General features: G+C 38.2%; 1 long non-coding RNA gene and 1 pseudogene across 2 annotated transcripts in view; one reads left to right on the top strand and one right to left on the bottom strand.

Annotated features, from left to right (window-relative positions):
• Window positions 1-1,830: 1,830 nt before the first annotated feature.
• LOC116699397 (uncharacterized) overlaps window positions 1,831-18,224 on the bottom strand; it is a 41,871-nt gene continuing 25,477 nt past the window's right edge. Inside the window, exons 6-7 of one of the 2 annotated variants that reach the window (XR_004334422.1) lie at window positions 8,432-8,574; window positions 1,831-1,913 (exon numbers count right to left, since the gene is read on the bottom strand). This is a non-coding gene — a long non-coding RNA (uncharacterized LOC116699397). Of the gene's footprint in view, window positions 1,914-8,431; window positions 8,575-18,224 lie in introns of those variants that run through there. The other variant, XR_004334421.1, reaches the window with a different exon arrangement.
• LOC116699396 (myosin-7-like) lies at window positions 3,225-14,218 on the top strand (annotated as a pseudogene).

Below are 18,224 nucleotides of genomic sequence, written 5' to 3'. Positions count from 1 at the left end.
TTAAACATCAGGTTTAAAGGACACCTCAGATTAGTTTACCTGGTTAACAGTGTCGAACAAGATGTCACTTTTTTCACAAATGTTATTTTTATTAATCTAATATAACTGGGTGGGCGTGAGATTGGTCGGAGAATCGGAGCAGCCGGTGCGGTATTACATTCCATTTATCGCACCGTTGTGACGAAAAGAGAGCTGAGCCAGAAGGCAAAGCTCTCGATCTACCGGGCAATTTTCGTTCCTACCCTCACCTATGGTCATGAAGGCTGGGTCATGACCGAAAGAACGAGATCCAGGGTACAAGCGGCCGAAATGGGTTTCCTCAGGAGGGTGGCTGGCGTCTCCCTTAGAGATAGGGTGAGAAGCTCAGTCATCCGAGAGGAGCTCGGAGTAGAGCTGCTGCTCCTTCGCGTCGAAAGGAGCCAGTTGAGGTGGTTCGGGCATCTGGTAAGGACGCCTCCTGGGCGCCTCCCTAGGGAGGTGTTCCAGGCACGTCCAGCTGGGAGGAGGCCTCGGGGAAGACCCAGGACCAGGTGGAGAGATTATATCTCCAACCTGGCCTGGGAACGCCTCGGGATCCCCCAGTCGGAGCTGGTTGATGTCGCTCGGGAAAGGGAAGTTTGGGGTCCACTGCTGGAGCTGCTGCCCCCGCGACCCGATACCGGATAAGCGGATGAAGATGGATGGATGGATGAATATAACTGGGTGGATATGTGACGCAACAAAACTCTTTCCATACCAGAAGAGAACAGTTTTGGAATCGTTATACAGAGATGTGGAAATTACATCACAAAGTTATTTGTAGGTAAATAAGACTTCCTTTGGCAAGTCTTTACAATTTAGGCACGTAACTACGGATGTAACCTATGTTAATGTAAATGTTACCTAAGTAACAGATTATCTTCACTTGTGTGTTTAGTAACATATTATAGCATTCGATTAGACACAATATATTAACAATTTTACATTTGAGGAGAGACTTTAACACAACACCCAATGATGATTTACTGATATTGTTCTAGTCAATTCCATGGGTGATAATTTACTACTACTAAATATTTCAGCAGACTTCTATAATGAATGTTTATTTATTTGAACATCAGTTAAATGAATATCATCGCATCAATATATCTCAATATTGTAAAACATATCCATTTTAACAATGTTATCGTAATTTCCAACCATATCTCCCAGCTGTATTATATAACATGCTGTAAAACAGTAAATTGTTTTATATAGTAAAACAGAATCAATCCATTAAAAATAATATAATTATAAACAATTATTATTAAAATAACAATATATAAACAAAATACAATGTAAACACATAAAAGGGTGAAATTGAAATGTAGTATCTAAAAACAATAAAATGAATTTAATCAGCAATGTTTACACAAATTCTTCCAGCTGAATCTACGACAGGCTTACCTCGTGCTTCATTCTCCTGCAACAGCAGAAAGGAGGAACTGATGCTAAGGCTCTTCAGCTATCAGGGGTGGATATCAGTCCAGCACGACATGCTGATCTTGAACTCAAACGTCCTTCTAAGGAATAAGATCATGTCAACAAGATTATAAAATAAGAAATAAATTGCATAGTGTTATTCTTTGTCATCCACATGCTAACACTAACAGAACTATGTAAGCCATGGCTTTAATAATTCTTCTGCTGACCCTTTAAAACTTAACCTCATTACCCTTGTGCCACAGGCTCATCTGTGTCAACTACTTAACATCAAGGACTTTGGTGTGTTTAAAAAAAATAGTTTAGGATTAATTAGCAGACAAGAGCAACAATAGCATATCAAGGTGACACCGTTTGTTCTTTCAAAGGGCATTACCTTAGGGGATTCTGATTACCACTCTATGTCCAAACAGCGAGAAGGTGATGAAAGCCAAGATGGGCACACAAAGCAGCTGAGAATGAGAAGGAGTCCAACAATGTAAAAGCAAATTCTGATCAACTCTAACGCGGTCCATTGGAATTTTGCTCATCACTCATCACTGCCATTCTACAAGAGTAAACAAAACATGCATATGGTTTTAATTTCTAAGGGATGATAAATAGTGAGCGTGGACAAACGGCTACATTTAATGTAAAGGAGGACAAAAGAACTAAATTAAGTTGTTTTTTCACAAAGCTGTGTTCCCTTAAATGTGTTTTGATTAATATTTACTACATTTAGACTAAGATGGATGGATTCAAACCATCACATTTTTACACATTTTAATGTAATAGAAATAAAAAAAGTTATGAAATTCCTGTTCTAGAACTGAGGTATATTTTTATCGCCATGCACCTGTTACCTTTCATCCATCACAAGATCACAGACTGCCCTTCTCAATCAGAGAGAAAAAATCCAGACAAGAATTTCACAGGGTTATCTTTGTCATCAAGGCCAAAGGAAAGGAAACAATGCCATAATGAAACCATGAGACAAAGGGTTCAGAACTAGCTGTCATGAGTGATCATTTTTAGTCCCTGACCTTGGCTTTCACTCTACAACAGCTGCGACACATGTCTAAAGAGAGGTTACAGAAAGATATTTTCATATGAATTACCTTATCTGAACTTTAACCTTTTGATTAGGAATCTAAGCATGACAAGTCCAGAGCTGTTCTCAAAGCACACTGTTTGAAGAACAGATTATATTTAGACATTCACAATGAATTGACTGGTGCTCTTCATGAATCATGGCAAAGGATGGTGATCTTGTTGAATTAATGAACATTTTGTCTTAACATGTAAACTTGAATTTAAATGGATTCTTTGAACCCTAAATTTAAATATACTGTACGACCATAAAAAGGGTTGTTATTACCCTTCAGTTCATTACATATAGCAATACCAAGTAATTTTAATTGAACATAATTGACAACAAACATAATAATAAACTTTCTTTTACAACCGAAGACGGGTTAAATGGTTCAACATTTAAGTTTAACATTTAAAAGCCCTTTAAAAGTAAGAAAGAATCAAATGGGTGTAATACAAAATTAAAAATACTTTAAATACAAATCAAAAACTATAAACAAAGCAAAATATTAAAACTATGAAATCACAGCCAAAAGAACTAATTGAATGACGTTAGTAGGTAGTAAGATATTACATAAAATGACCTGTTGTGATTTATCTGATTAAAATAAGAGATTTGATATCAAGCCTGTCCCTAATCCACACCTCCTCCCCTCCCCTTTCTATGTACCATTTATGTTCCTCGCCTTGTTTGTCACAAGGTGAAAGCAACAAATAGCAGCAGTAGATTCTGCCCAATTAGGACAGCGCTTTGTTTTTAATATGTAACCTCTCTAATCTCCAAAAATGCATTCCATATTTGGTGGATAAACAACCTTTATTAATGGAGAGAGTGCTGCTGTCAGCTACGGGGCTCGTTGCTTTATTTGATTGAAGGTTGAGAGTCAAAGGTAAGCAAAACATTTATATCAGTCATATAGTAAGGTAGCCTAAATAGAAAATATTTTGGTGTGAAGTTTTTGGAATACACTTAACATCTATATCATGATCTTTGCTGGTGGTCAACAATGGTGATGGTATGGTAGTTGAAGTGAAATGTTTTGCTTTGTTATCTGGTTTGGATAGCAAGACCCTAACTGATCCTAGTTCTGTTACACTCCAACCAGCCCTAAATAAAAGCCACTTTTGATTCAGTAAAAATCTTGAATCATGACTATATCTATACCCTCAACTTCAGTGAGGACTTAAAAGTAAATTTTGTTTGTGTACAGCTGTTGTAATCAAACTGATACAGGATTAAGAGCTCAAGGTGACTAGCATACTAAAGAAATAAAACTATCTACCTTGTCATTATTGCACATGTAGTATGCTAACGGCTAATGTATAGCATGAAATGTGACTTATTGTGCACATTTTATAATAATTCTGCTTTATGTTAATCTGAATACAATATCCCAAAAATTTGTAACAGGTCGAAAATGGGTGACGCTGCCATGAGAGAGTTTGGGCCGGCTGCTCCTTTTCTAAGAAAGTCAGACAAGGAGCGTTTGGAGGCCCAGACTCGTATATTTGACATAAAGAAGGAGTGCTTTGTTCCTGACCCAGATGTTGAGTTTGTCAAAGCTTCCATCATCAGTCGGGATGGTGACAAAGTCACCGCTGAAACGAGTTTGGAAAGGTAGATTCAATTTAGCGGACTCACATATTTCTAGTGACACATTTGGTTATTTTTGGTCATTGTGACTGTAAAATATATGAATTTTTTTCTGCAGACTGTGACAGTGAAGGAGTGTGATGTACACCCTCAAAACCCGCCAAAGTTTGATAAAATTGAAGACATGGCGATGTTCACCTTCCTCCATGAGCCCGCTGTGCTGTTTAACCTCAAAGAGCGTTATGCAGCATGGATGATCTATGTACGAAAATAAAGCGTAACATAAAACCTCTCCTACCCATTGATAAAGCACTGTTTAATAAGCAACATCATTATGACAAGGTAAAACATATCTTATCAATTTATTATCTTGCCCTTCGCTTACTACAACAGACCTACTCTGGGCTCTTCTGTGTGACTGTCAACCCCTACAAGTGGCTGCCAGTCTACAACCAAGAGGTGGTTGTTGCCTATAGAGGAAAGAAGAGGTCTGAAGCTCCTCCTCATATCTTCTCCATCTCTGACAATGCCTATCAGTACATGCTGTCAGGTAAATATTCTATTTTAGCGTCATTTTCTTTGAATATTCAACATTGACGTCATTTTATTTTTTAATAAAACTTTTATAATCTCTCTTGCTAACAGACCGAGAAAACCAGTCAATCCTTATCACGTAAGTCACACAGCCCAAAAAAATCCCTTAAGTATTTAAGGGTCATATGTCTTGGTCTAAAACTTTCTGTCTCTCTTCAACTCAGTGGAGAATCCGGTGCTGGAAAGACTGTCAACACCAAGCGTGTCATTCAGTACTTTGCCAGCATCGCTGCTGCTCCGAATGTGAAGAAAGATCAGGCTGCTGAAAAGAAAGTCTGTACTACAAAATATACTTCTGAATATTTCACTAAGTATCAGTCATAAAGCACAGTCACATTTCAAATCAAATAATTTCTAATGGCTTAAGCACATTTTGCAATTTTATTTGGCACTGAACCTGAAGGTGTGTCTTTATTTGACAAAATCAGGGTACGCTGGAGGATCAAATCATCCAGGCTAACCCTGCTCTGGAGGCCTTCGGGAATGCCAAGACCATCAGGAATGACAACTCCTCTAGATTTGTTAGTGTCTGTTTGGTTGCAAATGGTCATTTTTCCATTGAAGTGATTGAATTAACAGGACTAAAATGAGTGGCTTGCTTCCTCTTAGGGTAAATTTATCCGCATTCATTTTGATAACCGTGGAAAGCTGGCCTCTGCTGATATTGAAACTTGTAAGTAACATGGTTTATGTAACACATTTAAATGTATTACAACGAGAAGAACAATAACAATTGTTTTCTCAAACAGACCTTTTGGAAAAGTCTCGTGTGACCTATCAATTAAAAGCTGAGAGGGACTACCACATTTTCTACCAGATCTTGTCTCAGGCAAAGCCTGAGCTTCTGGGTATATATCTCACAAAATGCTTTGAATCGCCATCAAAAGTGAGTTATGACATAATCTTAATACAGTTAAATATTTTACAGCACATTTTTTTAATTTCCTTCTCAGAAATGTTGCTTATCACCAACAACCCTTACGACTACGCCTTCATCTCCCAAGGAGAGACAACAGTAGCCTCTATCAATGATTCTGAAGAGCTGATGGCCACTGATGTGAGCTAAATCTTCAAATCCCAGTCCGAAATTAATTTTTATATTTACCCTGCCAGAAATTCATTTGTTGATCTCATAATTTTTTAGGATGCCTTCGATGTGCTGGGCTTCACTCAAGAAGAGAAGAACGGCATTTACAAGATGACTGGTGCCATCATGCATCATGGAATATGAAATTCAAGACCAAGCAACGTGAGGAGCAGGCAGAGGCGATGGCACTGAAGGTGATAAATGTTTTTTGAAACAAACTACAGCCAATGGTGCTAAACACAAAATAGCCAAAAGACTCATAATTGAACTTGAATTCATTCAGGTCACAAAGGTCAAAGCGTATTACCTATTTGACTTGCTGCCCTCTGGGAAGTGATACAGATCACTCAAAACCCAAAATAACAGACTCAAACACAAATGTTCCCGACAGCTATCAAAACTCTAAACGGACAAAAATGACAAGTTAGATGTTTTAAACAAGTGTTTAATAAAAGTGTCATTTCTCAATGCAGTTTTTAACTAGTTATTTTATTTATTTATTATCTTGTGGAATGAATGGGTGGAGAAAATGGCATGAATAGCGGGACCCTGTATTCTAATCTAAAGGAATCAGGAATAAAAGAATGACAAAAACATGGAAAAGCAGTGAAAACCTTGAGTAATTAATCGAAATAGCAAAATGCCTCAACAGATGCCGACAAAGTTGCATATCTGATGGGCCTGAATCTGCTGACCTAATTAAAGGTCTCTGTCACCCAAGAGTCAAAGTAGGAAATGAGTGGGTCACCAAGGGACAAAATGTCGCCCAGGTAAGAGAATATTAATATATTTATTAAATTTCAAAATGAATTCCTGAAATTAAAATAAAAAAGGTGTTTTATGTATATTTCCTTTTTAGGTGAACTATGCTGTTAGTGCACTGTCTAAATCAGTGTATGAGAAGATGTTTCTGTGGATGGTGGTGAGAATTAATCAATCCCTCGACACCAGGCAGCCTCGCCAGTATTTCATTGGTGTACTGGACATTGCTGGATTTGAGATCTTTGATGTGAGTTTGAAAAACATACTTACTCTATATGAAGTAGTCTGTGGTTTAAGGAAAAGGTACAGTATTAAGCCTGTCATACTGTGGACTTTTTCATTTCAGTTCAACACCTTTGAGCAGCTGTGCATCAACTTCACCAATGAAAAACTGCAACAGTTTTTCAACCACCACATGTTTGTGCTGGAGCAGGAAGAGTACAAGAAAGAGGGCATTGAATGGACTTTCATAGATTTTGGTATGGACTTGCAGGCCTGCATTGACCTAATTGAAAAGGTGAGAAAATGGATTACTGTATGTTAAGCCATACATAAAGAAATCAAATAAACCACTTATTAACATATATTTTTGTCCCTTCAGCCCATGGGTATCATGTCCATCCTTGAAGAGGAGTGCATGTTCCCCAAAGCCTCTGATACCACCTTTAAAACTAAGCTCTATGACAACCATCTGGGGAAATCTGCCAATTCCAGAAGCCCAGAGTTATCAAAGGAAGACCAGAGGCCCATTTCTCCCTGGTTCACTATGCTGGAACTGTTGATTATAATATCAACAACTGGCTGGTGAAGAACAAGGATCCTCTGAATGAGACCGTTGTAGGACTCTACCAGAAGTCTAATCTGAAGCTGCTATCTGTCCTCTTTGCCAATTATGCTGGATCAGATGCAGGTAGGAATAAACGGAAGGGCAAATTCACCAGGAATGGATTGCAGCCGCTGATAGCACACTGAATTGCACTTGCAACCACTATTGCCCCACCTCAAGTAAAAAGAGTTTTAGTTATTAAACTTATTGTATTGTTAATTTAGTTTTTGATCACTGAGTTGGAGATACTTTCTTTGCACACTGCATAAGCATATTGTCACTGCATAAGCCTATATCATGGGTAGGAGTCAGGCAAGGAATTTAATACATGACAGAAAGAAACAGTATTAGGGATTCTGATAGTGTTATTGGTGTTTTCAAACGCAAAACTCCAGACTGTTAAAGATGGCATGATTTAAAGCAAGGGACACTTGCTTTTCATTACCACCAACTCTCTAAAGACTAATATGTTTATTGTAACTGTGTGTGGCTATCAGTGCTGCTCTTTGTGAATTGGACTGCAGAGAAAGGGGCCTATTTTGCCCCAAATGTCTACATATTAACTAATTTTAACATTTGCAAAAAGTACAGAAGCTTGCCTGGCAATGATTAGGGGTACACATTGTATTTTTGTCCTATAAGTGCAGCTTTAGCAGCCGCAAAGCTGCACAATTCTGTGATGAATTTGCCCCTGAATGTACTGCATTTGCCTTAGTGGGAACTGGGTTTGTTAATGCAATCTAATGTGTTGTACACTGGTTTATTACAGTAGCTGAAGGTGGAAAGGGCGGCAAAGGAGGAGGAAGCAAAAAGAAGGGTTCATCCTTCCAAACAGTGTCTGCCTTGCACAGGGTTAGTAAACATAAAATATGTGAATGACTATTTCATATAAAAAAACAATGACTGAGACTTAATTTTATATTACCAACAGAGATATGCAACACAACAATAACCTACACTGAGTGTTAACCACAGGGTTAAATTACCTCCTCAGGAGAACCTGAACAAGCTGATGACCAACCTGAGGTCTACTCACCCTCACTTTGTTCGCTGCATCATCCCCAATGAGACCAAGACTCCTGGGGCCATGGAGAACCCTCTGGTGATGCACCAGCTGCGCTGTAACGGTGTACTGGAAGGCATCAGGATCTGCAGAAAGGGATTCCCCAACAGGATCCTCTATGGAGATTTCAAACAGAGGTGTCTGTCAATATACAGATGAATGAAAGTTTTTGGCACTCCGATAGAGGAATGGACACCATTCTACAATAAAATATTTCCTCTTTTAGTGTTTTGATGATGTGGAGAAGACCACTGTCTAAGACGTTGCTCCACAAATCTCCAATAGGTGTTCAATTTAAAGTGATATCTGATAACTGTGAAGGTTGTAGCATATGATTCACATAATTTGATACTAATCATCTGTTCAGTAAATCTTAATGGCCTCTTTGCATGTGTTATGTTTCTCTACTTAACTTGTTTCTTTTAATTTCTCACACAATGATACATTTTACTATCGACACTTTAACAGGGATAAGTATTTAGCTGGGCATATTTTGGGAGTTGATATTTTACAGGACATGCAATAAAACTAAAATTATCTTTTATCTTCATTACAAAGATACCGCATTTTGAACCCAAATGCTATTCCTGAGGGACAGTTCATTGATAACAAAAAAGCTTCAGAGAAGCTTTTGGGCTCCTTGGATTTAGACCATAACCAGTACAAACTGGGGCACACCAAGGTAAGTATTGGTAAAATACATTTTGCCACATTTAGTATAAAGCATATACATTTACATTTCAGTGTGATACCATTTGTTTTGTGGTTTTCTATAGACTGCAATTCTTTAACTAAAGACAACCATGGGGCATCACTTGTTCAACTACACTTGCTTTTATTCACAATCATTACTATCTATGTTTTGTTACAACAGACAGAAATATGTCTATATTGAGCTGGGCATGAGCCATTGTCTTCAAAGCACACACTTGCTCAACGTGGGTGTCTCTGATGTATAATACTGCTGATCTCATCTGTTTGCAAAAATCAGGTGTTCTTCAAAGCTGGACTGCTTGGTCTTCTGGAGGAAATGCGTGATGACCGCTTATCTCTAATCATCACTAGGATCCAGGCAAGGTCACGAGGTGTTCTGGCGAGAATTGAATTCCAGAAGATTGTAGAACGCAGGTAGATGCAATAAATGAATTTAAATATAAAGAATATCCAGGAACTAATTACAAATTACAACATTACAATAACTTCATAAATCAATGTCTACAGGGATGCATTACTTGTGATCCAGTGGAACATACGTGCTTTTATGGGGGTCAAGAATTGGCCCTGGATGAAGATGTTCTTTAAGATTAAACCTCTTTTGAGATCGGCAGAGACTGAGAAGGAAATGGCCATTATGAAGGAAGAGTTTGGCAAACTAAAAGAGGCTTACGCAAAATCTGAGGCCCGCAGGAAGGAACTTGAAGAAAAAACGGTCACTCTTCTTCAAGAGAAGAATGATCTGCAGCTCCAAGTTCAATCTGTATGTTAGAAATGTTCAAATCTGTGATCATTACAATAATAATAAAATCAAACCAAGTCTGCCTAGGTATAATGCTGTGACTTTAAATTATAACAGGAGCAAGATCAATCTTTGTGATGCTGAAGAAAGATGTGAGGGGCTGATCAAAAACAAGATTCAGCTGGAGGCAAAAGCCAAAGAGCTGACAGAAAGACTGGAGGATGAGGAGGAGATGAATTCTGAACTGACTGCTAAGAAGAGGAAGCTGGAGGATGAGTGCTCTGAGCTGAAGAAAGACATTGATGACTTAGAGTTAACTCTGGCTAAAGTGGAGAAAGAGAAGCACGCCACAGAGAACAAGGTACTATAAGACATTTGCTTCACAGACAATGTCTTTGTTCAATTGCTGAGCTGACTGGTATTGATACAAAATGGCAAATTTTCCATTTAAATGATTACTCCTGTTGTATATAAATTGGTACAGAATGTTGATGCCATGGGTCTAGAATTTTTGACTAAAAATTCTAACTTTCTTACTTTACACAGGTGAAGAACCTTGTCGAAGAGATGGCTGCTCTGGATGAAATCATAGCTAAGTTGACCAAAGAAAAGAAAGCCTTACAGGAAGCTCATCAGCAAACACTGGATGATCTGCAGAGTGAAGAAGACAAAGTCAACACTCTGACTAAGGCCAAGACTAAGTTGGAGCAGCAAGTGGATGATGTAAGAACATAGTAAATAAGAGTGTGTTGGTATGTAAAAAACAAAAAAACATTTTATATATTGTGAATAAATTAAACTAAAAGGCTGTAATGATCACCCACTGCAGCTGGAAGGCTCCCTAGAGCAAGAGAAGAAAGTGCGTATGGACCTTGAGAGAGCAAAACGGAAGCTTGAAGGAGACCTAAAGTTAGCTCTAGAGAGTGTCATGGACTTGGAAAATGACAAACAGCAACTTGAAGAGAGACTGAAAAAGTAACATTAAAAGTGCACTTTAAAAAGGAAACAAAAATAGATTTCAAACTATGTGACAGCTGGTACATATTAAAACTTTTTCATCCACAGGAAAGATTTTGAAATCAGCCAACTCAATGGTAAAATTGAAGATGAACAAGCAATGAGTGCCCAGCTCCAGAAAAAATTGAAGGAGTTACAGGTAATGTTAAATTAGAAGAACTGTGTTAATTTACTTATGCAGGGACGTGATATTTAGCTAAAAGGAAAACAAATCCTTGATTTTGGTCTAGGCCCGCATTGAAGAACTGGAGGAAGAGCTTGAGGCAGAGCGAGCTGCCCGAGCCAAAGTGGAGAAACAGAGAGCAGACTTGGCCAGAGAGCTGGAGGAGATCAGTGAGAGGCTGGAGGAGGCTGGTGGAGCAACATCTGCCCAGATTGAAATGAACAAGAAGAGGGAGGCTGATTTCCTGAAACTCCGCAGAGACCTTGAAGAGGCCACTCTGCAGCATGAAGCCACTGCTGCCACACTCAGGAAGAAACAAGCTGACAGTGTGGCTGACCTGGGAGAGCAGATTGATAACCTGCAGAGAGTCAAGCAGAAACTGGAGAAGGAGAAGAGCGAGCTCAGACTGGAGCTGGATGATGTGGTCTCCAATATGGAAAATATTGTGAAGGCTAAGGTAAAATACTTTTTTCTATATACATATATATCTCATCTCATTGTTAGTCTAAGGGCGCTTTCACACCTATAGTTCTGTAGACTCAATGGAATTCAGGGGTGAAGTTGCAACACTGATGCATTTTTTGTTTTCTTTGAATATTGTTTTAAAGCGCACCAAAAGCTGGTCTATTGGACAGAATATCCAAGTGAAAATGACTGACATTTCCTGAGCTACACCAAGTTTATAGTGTCTTGGGTTTTCTTGATTTGCTTTAATGTTTCTAATATTTTAGAACAATATGAGCAGCTGAAAAGAGGCGATGAAGAACAGGGTGGGCCCTGATGGGAGAGAGAGAGAGATGATGACATGTTGTCACTGACAACAAGCAATTTATCATAATAGGTTATGGATTTGAAATGATCATCACTTAAAACATAGGTCTGTAAATTGTGAGCAAGGTGGAAATTGCAGGTTAGTCAAGTAGCTAGTAAATCTAGTAAGCACGTTTTTTTGGTTTACTTTCCGTATTTGGGTCGGATTGCATTCTCAACTAAAGTTCAGCAAACGCTGGTGCACTTGGAAGCAAACCAAGACCCCGTTTTCAAGCAGCCCAGAGTTTGGTTGTTTAGTTGGCACCAAAGTTTGAATAAGCTTTCACACCAACACAAACAAACCAGACCATCCCACAAAATGTTCCAGGATACAGTAAAACCGAACAAACTGCTCAGGTGTGAAAGCAACCTAAGACACCTTTCATTTCTTTTGAAGTGGGTTATGTTCCACTCTTGATGTTTTTTGTTTTCAGAATAATTTGGAGAAAATGTGCAGGTCCTGGAAGATCAGATGAACGAATACAAAACAAAGGCAGAAGAGGGACAGCGTACTATAATGACTTCACCATGCAGAAAGCAAAGCTTCAAACTGAGAATGGTAAACATTTGATTTGAACTGTGGGTTTTGTTTGGGATATTATGAACAACTTATTTAATTCTTTTATCAAAATTAGGTGAATTTGTAAGGCGGCTTGAGGAAAAGGATTCCTTGGTGTCCCAACTAACCAGAGGAAAACAGTCCTACACTCAACAAATTGAAGACCTTAAAAGACAACTAGAGGAGGAAGTCAAGGTATCAACCAACAGTAACAAGTAACAACTTGGTACAGATGGTGGTACATAAAAATGCAACAAGATATGTTTTTATTTCAGGCCAAGAATGCTTTAGCCCATGCAGTGCAGTCTGCTCGACATGACTGTGACCTGCTCAGGGAGCAGTATGAGGAGGAGCAGGAGGCCAAGGGTGAATTGCAGCGCAACATGTCCAAGGCCAACTCTGAGGTGGCTCAGTGGAGAACCAAGTACGAAACTGATGCCATCCAGAGAACCGAGGAACTGGAGGAGGCCAAGTAAGACATTTTGACATCCAAATTCACGATTTGATATCTTAAAAAGAGACATTTTTACTTTGTCTAGCAGATCAGCTTTTTGTTTGTGTTATGTTCCTTCTAAAATGTAAGACGAACAAAAAGTTTGTCTGTTAGATGACCGAGCAGCCAGTCATAATAGTTAAATTCATTTGAATTTATCCAACTAGCAAAATTGCAGGAACATTAAATGGTTTGAATGATCAATTTCAAAAGGAAAAAGCTGGCTCAGCGTCTGCAGGATGCTGAGGAGGCTGTGGAAGCAGTGAATGCTAAATGCTCGTCTCTGGAGAAGACCAAACACAGGCTACAGAATGAGATTGAAGATCTCATGGTAGATGTGGAGAGGTCTAATGCTGCTGCTGCTGCTCTGGACAAGAAGCAAAGAAACTTTGATAAGGTTGTATTTTTAAATACATATGGCACTTTTGCTCTTTTAGATAAATAATTAAAGTAAAATGACCCTTAAGCATACATATTTCAGGTCTTGGCAGAATGGAAACAGAAGTATGAAGAGTCTCAAACAGAGCTGGAGAGCTCTCAGAAGGAAGCCAGGTCTCTGAGCACTGAGCTGTTCAAACTGAAGAACTCTTATGAAGAATCTCTTGAACATCTGGAGACCATGAAGAGAGAGAATAAGAATCTACAAGGTATGGGAAAAACCAGCTTACATCTCTATTGTAGATTTTTATTATGACCAAACCATTAATAATATGACATTTTGTTTCTCAGAGGAAATATCTGACCTTACTGAGCAAATTGGTGAGAGTGGAAAGAGTATTCATGAGCTTGAGAAGATTCGAAAACAGTTAGAACAGGAGAAGTCTGAGATACAAACAGCTCTGGAGGAAGCAGAGGTATCTTGAATGTTGAACGGTGGACTTCATGAGCCTTTTTTGGTACTTGGTGTAACTAGTCTTGTTTTCATTTTATTCTTTACTTGATGATAGGCCTCACTGGAGCATGAGGAAGGGAAGATTCTCAGAGCACAGCTTGAGTTCAACCAGATTAAGGCTGATCTTGATCGCAAGTTGGCCGAGAAAGATGAAGAGATGGAGCAAGCAAAGAGAAATCAACAGCGAATTGTGGATACTCTTCAGAGCTCTCTTGATGCTGAGACTCGCAGCAGGAATGAGGCTCTCCGTTTGAAGAAGAAGATGGAAGGAGACCTCAATGAGATGGAGATCCAGCTAAGCCAGGCCAACAGGCAAGCAGCTGAGGCCCAGAAACAACTTAAATCTGTTCATGCACATTTAAAGGTATAAATTAAGTGAAAAAAATACAACTAGCATCAAATTGTTTTCAGGAAATAACCAAAATTTGAAATTCTTGGGCTTGTTTTAAGGATGCTCAACTTCAAATTGATAAACTCTTCAAAAAATTAAATTTGGACTTTTTGCATTGCAGATACTTTATTCAACTTGTTTCACAAAAATTTCCCCGCATTTTCCAGGACCTTCGGGCTCCGTTTGTGATGTTTGGGAAAATGAGATCAAAGGGAAAACAATCCCATATTTGAAGACGCAAAAACCTTTTCAGGTGAAGGGAGGGCTCAGGTCTGCTTGGAGCAAATGAGCGAGGGGCGCAAAACTTGTGAGCAAGGTGTGGATTTTGGGAAAGGGTGGCCCTCCCTCACAGGGGGAGTGCAGTGATTTCAATTGTATAGCAGGTTTGTTTAACATACATTTTTACAAGGAAATTTGAATATTTTGTAAAACAAACCAGTGATAAACCAAGAAGAAGGGGGCCCCCATCATCCAGCTCAGGCAGAAGTAGAAGATGCGTGCAAGAGTGCGAAATTTTAAAAGGAAGGGCCCAAAAAGGCAACTGAGGCCCCCGATGGCAGAGGGGAAAAGAAAGAGCGGAAACCCAGGCTCCCTGGAGCGTATGAAGAAGAACATGGGAAAAACCTAAAAGACGCAGCCCCGTCGGAAAGCTGAACAGATTGCCATGAAGGGGGCAAAAAGGGGTGCAAAGCTCGAGTCCAGGGGGTTTTCACTTGGCTTTTTGGGTGGAAAAATTTTATTTTAAATAAATTGCTGCTCTATGAAATCAGAGGTGGCGACTTTTTGACAACTGTGCAGGTCGGGAACTTGAAAATGAGGGGGGAAGTGAACAGAAAAAGGCCAGGATGCGGGGAAAGGGGTAAAAAAAGTAGAAAGAAGTATAAGGAGCTTACTATAGGTAATGTCAATCTAGCCCAAAGTCTATTCAGCAATGAACTTTAATTTAGAGTAAATATCATAAATGTTACTTTAACGTGTTTCTGCAAAATTTTAGAAAAGGGAAAAAAGAAAGTAAAAAATCTAGTGCTTAAAGATTTGGGGACAAGCTGCAGTCAAGGTGAAATTTTTTAAAAGAAGGCTTCTGAAGTGCGTAAGTACAGGAAATTCAAATACAATTTTCTTTTACTATGAGCATTCGCTAGCTTTGTCAGATTGATATAATACAGTGGGGCTCAAAAGTTTTTTACACAGCTTAAAATTGATAAAAGAGGAATAAAAAAAAAAATGTTTTGGAAAATTTTTTAATACCCAATTAAAAAATGAGGTAAAATCCAACCTTTAAGGACACCAATTTTTTTTAAGAATAAGTATTGTAAAAAAAAAATGCTTATTTAAAATACAGGGGGGAAATTAAATACCCCCAGTTAAATTCCATGAGGCAGGCGTTTTATTATTTAAAAGGGCCGTTTTTCTGGATTCAGGAATTTGCATCCGATAAAGTTCCCTTGGGGTTTAGAATTTAAAAAGCCCCCTCCTCACATACTCTTCACCATGCTTAGAGATAGGCATGGGATATTTTCTATAAAAATCATCTCTCAATGCAAATCAAACCCGGTTTTAGTCAAAACTGAAATAAAACCCATGCCATCTCTAAGCCATGGTGAAGAGTATGTGATGATGTGGGGCTATTTTAATTCTAAAGGCCAAGGGAACTTTATAGGATGCAATAATATCCTGAATCCAGGAAAAAAAACGGGCCCTTTTAATAATAAAAATCTGCCGCCTCTAGGGAATTTAACATAGGGTATGTATATTTATGACCCCTGTATTTTAAATAAGAACATTTATTTATTTACAAAAAGTTATTTCATTCACAAAGAAATTGGTGTCCTTAAAGGGTTGGATTTACCTCATTTTTAATTTAGGTATTAAAATAAATTTCCAAAACATGATTTTTTTATTTCCCCTTTTAGTCAACTTAAGCATGTGTATGTAAACTTTTGAGCACCACTGTAAGTAAATATATGGTGTGTTTTTCTACAGGAGGAACAGAGCAACAGTATCTACCAAGTTTGTAAGCTTCAAAGAGTATGATGAAGCGAAGAAAGAGGAAATCGCGAGTCTCGGTTCAACAAGCTAGTGCCAAGACAGAGATGGGGGTCAAAAGTCAGTTGAAATGGTCATATATATATTGTCTATAATGTAAAAAGGAAAAGATTTCTTTTTGGTTTCCGGACAAAAACAATGTGACCTTCAGTAGGGGGAAAGATTTGAAAATGTCACGATCGATACGATTTAAGGCTGCCAGAAAAACGATTCAATTCAAAAAAAATTCTATTAAAAAAACATTCTCAGTATGAACATAGGTACTTTCCATGGATAGTAAAAGTGCATTACAAAACAAAAAAAAAAAAAATATTTTTGGAAATTTATGAACGATTTTGAATCGGTAAAGCTTGAATTGATTCATGAATGTGAATCAGTTTTTTTGCACAACCTTACCTTTCAGTACGACCATCTTATTCATATACTGTTTAACAATGAGGTGCTGGTCTTTCACTGATTGGTCAGTGGTCTCCCAGCTATTACTAGATGACTATCACTACATTTAGAATACTCCTCTGAGGGGCCTAATGTGGGGATATATGGGCATACTGAGTCAATCTGTTATGACAAGGATTGATATGATACTATTTAATCAAAACACATCTCACAATTTATCTTATATTTTGCTTTCTTTTGTTTCAGAGAGGACTTGAAGAGTGAAGAGTGACATTTCCTCAAAAATTATTGTTTCTGAGGCACCTGTTGCCTGGTGTCTCCCTGAGCATGTGTTGTGGTAAATAAATGTAATATGCATCTAAAACAGTTTCTTGATTTCTCATTGACAACGGCTCTTGTTTTTCATGATTATAGGGAACTAATCTTGACTTATTTCAAGAATTAATACAATCAATTTTAATTAAAATACTTTAACTATCAATTTATTTCTCAAAGTAAATGGTTAGTAAAGTATGCTGTATAACAACCAAAGAATAATTAAATTAAAAATATGGTTATGACACTTATACTCATCTAGGTGGGTTGGAAAAATTGACAGACCTAAGACTCCTAAGTGAATTGCGACTACTCAATCAATTAAATTATTATAAGTAAATGCGTGTGTTCATTATTATGTATAAAACAAACAAAAAAGTAAATGTCATCGGTTAAAATTGTAGTATTACATCATTATATAAAATTGTAGACTGTCCCGTCAGAAAAATAAATTCTGCTGAAGGAAAATGTATCCTGATGCTGAAAACTAAAAAGGGCATCTACATGTATACATTTAATTTATGTAATTACTCTGATTTATTTCCAAACACATCATGTTTGGTCCTCCAAGAAAGCAATTTAATGTGTGTGTCAGAAATTACTGACTACAACTTCTGTTGCCGTTAAATTAAATTGTCTAAGAGTGAAGACAATGTATTACCATGTTCACTCAGGTTGCTTTGATTATATGAGTCTTAAAAATGTGGATAATGTTTTGTGGCTTCAAACTATTTTCTTGTATATAAACTCAATTTTCACTTACTACTCTACTACTACTCAGCCATGCTTCCACAAAAACAAAAATACTGCAGTCTCTGAACTCGTGTTGGGAGTTTTGTTGAAGTTGGATGTAGTCCAGTTGGTTGACTAATAATCGGACACTTGCAAGCAGGATGGATCGGACAGGTGGCTGTCTAGCGTTAGTTTTCCACCTAGCTGGAACTCCTGCCCTCATTCGGCGTTTCCGCTTTAGCGCACACCACTGTCAATGTCCCCTAACCCGGCTAGAGGCATCGGGCAACACCGCAGGCTGAGGCGCTGTTCTCCGTAGCAGGCAAAGCTCACATAGTTTGTTGAGTATTCCATCTGAAATAAAGTTCCCTGCATATTCTCCAATCTGTATCTATGTATCCCGGTGGTACACATGTGCGGTAGTTTGAATGCACATATTTGTTGTAAAAGTTTACTGCTGAAAATAGATAGCTGTAGCTTAGTTCCAAGATGGCTG

The sequence above is a fragment of the Etheostoma spectabile genome, chromosome 12 (genome assembly GCF_008692095.1).
Source record: "Etheostoma spectabile isolate EspeVRDwgs_2016 chromosome 12, UIUC_Espe_1.0, whole genome shotgun sequence".
Taxonomy (NCBI): Eukaryota; Metazoa; Chordata; class Actinopteri; order Perciformes; family Percidae; genus Etheostoma; species Etheostoma spectabile.
This window is presented reverse-complemented; position numbering and strand designations above follow the sequence as displayed.